This window comes from Aethalodelphis obliquidens, unplaced genomic scaffold, assembly GCF_003676395.1.
Source record: "Aethalodelphis obliquidens isolate GAN/ISIS:26980383/991018 unplaced genomic scaffold, ASM367639v1 scaffold6, whole genome shotgun sequence".
Taxonomy (NCBI): Eukaryota; Metazoa; Chordata; class Mammalia; order Artiodactyla; family Delphinidae; genus Aethalodelphis; species Aethalodelphis obliquidens.
In genome coordinates this window covers 50,152,324-50,160,467 of record NW_020837950.1, presented here as the reverse complement: position 1 = coordinate 50,160,467, position 8,144 = coordinate 50,152,324, and the positions used below count along the sequence as shown (strand labels likewise).

The 8,144-nt window shown below is 38.1% G+C and overlaps 1 pseudogene; it reads right to left on the bottom strand.

The window, feature by feature from the left end:
- Positions 1-5,354: 5,354 nt before the first annotated feature.
- On the bottom strand, positions 5,355-7,866 carry LOC113619265 (pterin-4-alpha-carbinolamine dehydratase pseudogene; annotated as a pseudogene).
- Positions 7,867-8,144: the final 278 nt, after the last annotated feature.

The window sequence follows — 8,144 nt, the reverse complement described above, 5'->3', positions numbered from 1 at the left end:
CAAGCAACAAGTGATTCTTTGCCGTTGGACCGAGGTCTAGTTTCCAAAATTCATAATCTTAGTTTAATCAATTGCCTGTTCTTACTAGACTAAAAACATTTCAAATGTACTTGACAGTCAGCTTATTTGAACATTATTATCTCAAACTTTGCTAAATACTTCCTAATTCTCTTCATAGCAAATAAATAGTTTGTAGCATGAATCTGTTCTTAATATCTAAACAAATCTATGGAGGTTTTTGCTATACATCCAACCTGTCATTTTTAATAGTTTAATATAAAAATAGCTCTTTTGTGATTGTAAAAAAAATAATATAGTCATTGCAGATAAAAAAGCTCAAATAATACAGAAAATATGGAGAAGAGAATACAGCCTAAAATTCCATCTAAAGTATATATAAAATTTTACATAAACTGAATCAAATTGTATGTGATATTTTCTTGTCTTTCACTTAGAATTATGTCATGCTATTACTTTTACAAAAAAAATCTAGGCACTATCATGTATATTTGGATTTTTATCTGTTTAACACAAATGGCACAAGTAAAAGCTACCTGAGTGAAACCCATTCTGACTTCATTCTGAAGTAGTTCAACTAATCTAACTCTACTAAAATCTAATTGGTTTAGTTTGTATTGTCAGGTTTATCATCATATATGCCTTCTCTGAGGCAAAAAATCTACAGAAGTCTTAAACTGGGAACTGTATGCATATTTATTCGATAAACTACAAAGAACTGAAGCAGACTGGTTTTTATTTTTTAATGCTTTCTCTTTTCTGCTGCCTTTCAATTTTTGACAAAAACGTTTTTTCACCAAAGGTCACAATAATGAAGTACCATTGGTTACTCCTTCCTTTCTCCCTGTGTCCTTTCTCTTTCACTTCATCTGCCACTGTCCAATCTTAGAAGCCTGAACCCAGGCTATTACAATTCTCACATGAATTTACCCGCTCCAACTCATACTGTATATATCATATCATTATCAGACAGATCTTCCTGAAATATCTATTTTTATAAGATTATACCCAAGCATCTTAATCAGACATTCCAAGTCTTCCATAACCTGGGCTCAGCCTACTTTCCACCTCCTCTCTACTTCCCGGGCTCTGCATTACATCTAGCCTACCCTACACACATGTTCTTTCATCCAGTACCCCTTTCTAGGAAAAATGTTCCCTAAGTCTTTTGTACCCTTTAACACTAAAATATCATCTTCTCCTGAAGTCTCCTGTGACTACTCCATCTAATATATTTCTACGTAATGCAGGTATCTTCCATATAATTCATTCATTCCAGAATTATATTTATTGAATATTTACTATGTACCAGATACTGTTCAGGGCACTGGGAATATATCAGATAATAAAGTGGACAAAATCCTCTGACTTCATGGAATTTGTGCTCTTATGGAGAGACAGTATACATAATATACAAGGACAGTGTATGGTACAATGTGATAAATGTTATTTTTAAAAATTGAGAGGGAAAGAGAGGGCATCAGGATTGCCGGTGAGTACTTCCAGTAATTAACAAAATGTTAAGTGTATCCTAGGGGTAGGCAAACTTATTCTGTAAATGACCAGATAGTAAATACTTTACACTTTGTGGACCATGTGGTCTCTGCCATAACCATTCAACTCGACCATTTTAGCACAAACGCAGCCTGTGTCTCAATAAAACTTTATTTATGAACACTGAAATTTGAATTTCATGTAATTTCCATGTGCCACAGAATATAATTCTTCTGACTTATGTATTTCTCAACTGAAAATGTAAATGCCATTCTTACTTTGTGGGCCATACAGACAGGGGGCCAGATTCAGCCCACGGCTTATAGTTTACCAACTCCTGTGAACACCATTGAAAGGCTGAGATTAGTGAAGACTTGGGGAAGATAACAGAGTGAGCACGTGGACACGTGGGAGTAGAGTATTCTAGGCAGAGGGTATAGTCATTGCAAAGTTTGTGAGACAAAGACACACCTCCAGTGTGGCTGGCGCAGGCAGAGTGAGAGAGAGAGGTAGGAGATGAGGGCGGAGCAGCAATAAAGGTGAGAATGGATAATGCGATTGATCTACATTCACAGGTGACAACGATAGGTTCTTAGACCTGGAAAAGGAAACTCTTAGAGACTGTCTAGCTCCTGAAGAGCCAGCTTTGATTGGTGTACTATCAACAAAGATTCTGAGACCACACTGTCTTAGCCGGACCACTTCTATGATCAATTAGCAATGCACACTCAGGTGTGAGGGCTATTGGTTGCCATGCATTTGTGTTCTTCATCTAGTCTACCCACCGCATTTTCACCACTGGGACACACTAAGCTGTCAGCTGTTTACATGACATACTCAACATTATCATCTAATTAATAACAGGAATTCTGACTGCCAGATTAGTGATCTTCACTGTATCTTGGTCCTTCCCTGTTTCAGTTTTTACACTTAGGGCAGTGATCAATAGATATCTTTCCTGGAGAAGCTGAAAAGATACTAAACTTAAAAGCTGTATAGAGATAAGAATTACCAATGCAAATTTTATTCCCTTAGCTCTATAAAACCTTTATAGTTTCTAAAGTACTTATGTCTTCATCTTATTTGAGTTTTAGGGTGGTCCTAGGAATCCTTATTATCCCATAAAACGATGCCAGGGCCCTAAAATGAAAAAAGCAGGCCTTCCAGACAGCTCTTAAATTGCATTTTCTTGTGATTGCTGATATTTTTTTTCACAATTCCACGTATAAAGTTTAGCTTAAAATTATTACCAATTTTTTTCATAATTGTTACTAAAATACTTCTTAGCGTATTTAGAGCAAAAGGAAGGAAGAATCAACATTTCCAAAATGTTCAATGATAAGCTTAAAACTGCCATTCTTACTGTGCATTGTGGGGAAAAAGAGGAGGAGTTCATGCTGAGCTACTGTGATGACTAATGAAATTTTTATTCTTTTCAATAAGAAGAGCTTTAACAATTAGGCTGTGTTATAATGAAATGTTCATTTGTCCAAACTCTGATTCCTGGTCCATCAATACCTCTTTGTGAGAGGTACATCCCTAAAATATGCCTTTGTCTTGAATGGAATGCAACCAGAGGCGTTTGGTGCAAGGACTCTCAGTAAGGCAGCCTGAAATGAACAATGGGCTTCAGAAGACCTAAAATTAAAATGTATATATATTTTTCCTGTACCATGTGTTATTCATTAGTCAGATATTCACCTGACTAAATATCTAAAACAATGAGTAAAACTTCACATTTTAATATGATTATAAATAAATGTTTAAAAATCCAAATTGTAAGGGAAGTATATTTTACGTTCTCCATATCGGTATAAGGGACATCTGGAAAATACTTTTTTGTTGTATAGTTTTAAGGGATTTCAGTTCAAAACTATCTAATGATTTTAAATAGCCCACACTTTCCTAGACATATTTTCGGTTTTATAGTTTGATAATAAGTGTTCACTTTTTCCCCTTATGTTTCTAATGCGGCTGGAATCGATTGGGATCTATTTTAATCACTTTCTTGTTCTTGTACTACTTCATCTCCTCTCATTGCTATTTAACATTTAGGGAGTGCCAACAAAATGTTGGGTCTGTATTAAATATGACCTTAGTCACAGTGGGCTCACATTTCCAACACGACAGGAAAGAACGTTGTATTTATAAAGAATGTACATAGCAGAGAATGGAAGCGACATGATAATAATTGGGGGGAGTAAGTTGATTCTGGTTCTTTTCATAGCTTGAGATAATTCCAAAATGTCACTGATGGTGCTAAATGGGGACATTTTAGCAGGGATGGCATTTGCGTAGAGTAGTGGAGACTGTCAGTCTCCTGGAGATGGAGAGAAGTGAGGCACAGGCAGAAGTGGGATCAGTGAGCAGCAATGACAGTAAGAAGGGTTCATGACACTACTCATTCATCTTACACTGTGTTATGGTTAACCCATGGCTTCATGGACACCTAAGGAGTCTTTGGTCTCCGTTCTGCTATCTTTATCTTCCAACCCATGTTAGAGCAACTAATGGGATACTGGAACCATTGGGCCTAATTATTTTCTCATGGACAATGCTTATGTTCTGTTTTCCTGGAATGAGATCCCACTTTTTGTATCTAGGTAATTTTACACACACACACACACACACACACACACACACACACACACACACACACACACACACATGCTCAGTGAAAGTCACCTGCTCTGAAAAACTTTTCTGGTATCTACAGTCTGAATTAAATGTCCCTCATTTGAACTCATAGTATCTTGAGCACACTTGCATTCTTACATGATTATATGTGTTTTTTTGATTACATGTACTTTTAACATATGATTGTATCCTTTTATATTTTTCTAAGTTTCTCTTAAAAATTATAAAATACTTGACAACAAGGAAAATCTGATTGAAATGCATATATATCTCTAGTGCCAAACATACTCCCTGGAGAGTGATAAGCACTCTAGAAATGCTTATTATTCTTCTTTCTGAAGAACAGAAGAGTGATATTTCTCATTCCATTTTTTTTTTTTTTGCCCCTTCCAGGTCACTTTTTAACTGTTAGAAAGATGTTCTAGGTGAAAGAGAAATAAAATTCCAGGTACTATGGCTTTATAGGAGCTTTTGTAAAAGTGGAAGTGATTTTAAAATGATAAAAAGTGATTCATTGCGTTTATCAACACATAGTATATGTTCCCAATGTCACCCATAAAAGTTAGTTACAGTGAAAAGCTATTGCAGGTAAAACTAGCTTGTCTTAACAGGGTCTTTTGTAAAGCTTGTGCAAAATATCATCTCAGGCAGAATTGACCTAAACAAGGAATGTGTTTTATCTTCAGAGATAATTTGCTTAGAGACATCATTGATAGAATAAGTAGTGCCTGCATATAATCACTGATATGGTCCTGAGAAGCTGCCAGCATCCATACTGGTCATTTCCTCTGCCCACCATCATGTTGAGATCATCATGAATTACTTTAGGCTAACGTTGTATCTACTAGGAGAGATAACACTAGAAAGTTGTCATTTCTCACTTGTTAGCACCAGTGGGAGCTTTCTACTCACTGCTTTCTAAGAACTGTTTGCAAGAATAGGAGCAGAAGACAGGTTGTGCATTAAGAAGAGAAATGTGCAAAACCACAGAATCTGAAGTTTATCTTATAACAGCACTAGCTAGAAGATATTTGTGGGACTTTGTAAGACAGTATCAATTCTTGGGGGGCTTTCATTGATCATCTATTTTATTGATCATCTCCTGGAGATGGAGAGGACTGAGGCACAGGCAGATGTGGGAGCAGAATAAAGGAGTGGAAATTTTGAACTTTATACTTCCATATTTCTTTTTTTCCAAGTGAAACAGTGTTTTTATTGGAGGCATAATAGCACATGCATGTCTGTCACATAGGATGAGGATGACTTTAAGGTTCTGGCTTCTAAGATCAGACTTTATCTTAGACACACTTTTCCATCACAGCTTCTTGGGAAATGAATCAGGAAGGGAGCAAGACACCGCCTGGAAAGAAATCGTTGCTGTCGCTGGAAAGTTGTAAAGCAAGAGAAGAACTGATTCAAATCCGTGTACACGTAAAAGAGCCCCAAGGAGGAAGAGAGCGGTGTGGGGAAAAGTGGTCTAAGTTCTGGTGTTGGCGGTGATGCTGGCCTTTTTCGATGGCAGAGACTTGCCTCTAAACGGAGGCAACAGGATCGACTTGTCAGTTTTGACTGCAGCAACATTTCGGGGCTCCCCAGTTCCCTCTCTGGATCCCCAGTTCAGTCCCCCCTTTCCCCTGAAGAACTCAGAGAGGAAGGGCAGGGTCTATGTCACGGACACTGCTACCTGCTCGATGAAGCTGGCCAGATTTATGTCCAGTTCTGAAAGGCCCGCACACGCGTGAGTGCTCAGGGTGATGTGGGCCTTGTCGTAAACGTTAAACCATTCAGGATGGTGGTCCAGTTTCTCAGCCTGCAGGGCCACTCTCATCACGAAGCCAATAGCCCTACGGAAGTCTTTGAAATGGAACTGCTGGAAGGTGACATCCTGGCCTTCCGGCTCCTTCCACCCCATGGCCCGCAGGTCTGACAGCAGCTGGTACTTCTCCTCAGCACTTGGCCTGTGGGCTTTGCCAGCCGTGCTGTGTGCAGCGTGGACGCCGGCCGCAGCAGGTGGCAGCGGAGGAGACGAGCGTGTCCTATAGTTCCATATTTCTAAGAGATACTTACCATCTAAATTTTTATAATAACTGAGAGAATAAAATGAAAGGTTCATACCATATCATTAGAAGGCTCTTGGGTGGGATGCTTTTTTTTTTTTTGTAACTCTCAACCTTTTGTTTTTTTTTAATTAATTTTTATTGGAGTATAGTTGATTTACAATGTTGTGTTAGTTTCAGGTGTACAGCAAAGTTAATTAGTTATACATACACATATATCCACTCTTTTTTAGATTCTTTTCCCATATAAGTCATTTACAGAGTATTGAGTAGAGTTCCCTGTGCTATACAGTAGGTTCTTATTATCTATTTTATATATAGCAGTCTGCATATGTCAATCCCAGTCTCCCAATTTATCCCTCCCTGGGTGGGATGCTTAATAAAGAACAAGATAGGCAAGGAAAAACGCTTAAAGCTAATAATTCAGAGCATGAGATAATGGGGTTAGGGTTAGTGTCTACTGGTTTCACACATTTTACAAGTTTGTTTAAAGCTAGTAAGAGAGAAAATGGGGAATTACCAAAAAAAATTGAATGACAGGCACAACGGTGGATGGCCCTGAGAATAATTAGAAGCTTGAAAGATTTCTGGAATAGTACATCTGACCTTGACTATAAAAGAAATAAAAGAAAATGAAATGCTAGTGGAGTTTGGACTTAACACATTTATCAGCTGCCCGAGGTTTTAGTTACAGAAATCTGTTTGTTTTACATAAAAATAATAGTAACTAATAAATATTGGTCATTCTACTGATAAGCACTTGCTAAGTACTCCTTTTATCCTCTCCGCCATCCCATAAGGTATATATCCTTTTTATCAGCATTTTACCAATAAGGAAACTGACACACAAGAAGGTTAAATCATTTGCTCAAAGTAAATGGTAAAGTGCGTTTTGAGGCCAAGGAGTCTGATTCCAAATCAGAGTTGAACTCTTATCCATTAAGCTATAATACATTGACTAAAAATTATCTTAAAGTAGATCCAAAAAGAGTGCTTTCAAAACTCAACAGTGTTAAAACTGGTATAGATGATCTTATTTACAAAGCAGAAATAGAGACACAGATGTAGAGAACAAATGCATGATACCAAGGGGGAAGGGGGGGCATGAATTGGGAGACTGGGCCTGACACATATACACTATTGATACCATGTATAAAATAGATGACTAATGAGAACCTACTGTACAGCACAGGGAACTCTACTCAATGCTCTGTGGTGACCTAAATGGGAAGGAAAACCAAAAAAGAGGGTATATATGTATACGTAGAGCCGATTCACTTTGCTCTACAGTAGAAACTAACACAACATTGTAAAGCAACTATACTCTAATAAAAACTAAAAACAAATTGACCAAAAAAAAAGTAAAACCTCAACAGTGTTTTTAAAAGCGATGTTCTTGGAATGATGTGAAGCATGTGGAAGTTATTGTACTTCATCCCCAAGGTGTCTGCCAGTTCTTCCTGTTGTTGCTAATAAGCATCTGTTGTCCTAATCTGCTAAGGGCAGGGGCAGGGTTTGCTCTGGAGACAGCCATCTTCCCCTCCACCCACTTCCATCCTGTGGGCTGCAGCGGTCCTCTTGAGATGCTCGCGCCCTCCAGCCTGAAAGCTCTCTCTACCCTAGTAAGGGCAAGCCAGATGAGGCCCAACTGGATGGGCATCTCTACACAGAAAAATGAAGTGGACGGTATCTCTGTGTTTGTTCACGTTCCCTAAGACTCTGACACGGAACTTATTATGCTCACACAGATGAAGATGTTACTCTCTCTGATGTCAGAGATTTAGGTCCCTGGCAGGCAACTCAAATCTCAGAATGGGGTTAAGACTCAGACTGCCCCAATTATCCATTCACCACTTCTTTTTTTTTTTCTTTAGCTCTGTAGCAACACATACATGGTTTTCTTTTGACAAAGGATAGACAAAGTATCAGGAGAAATAT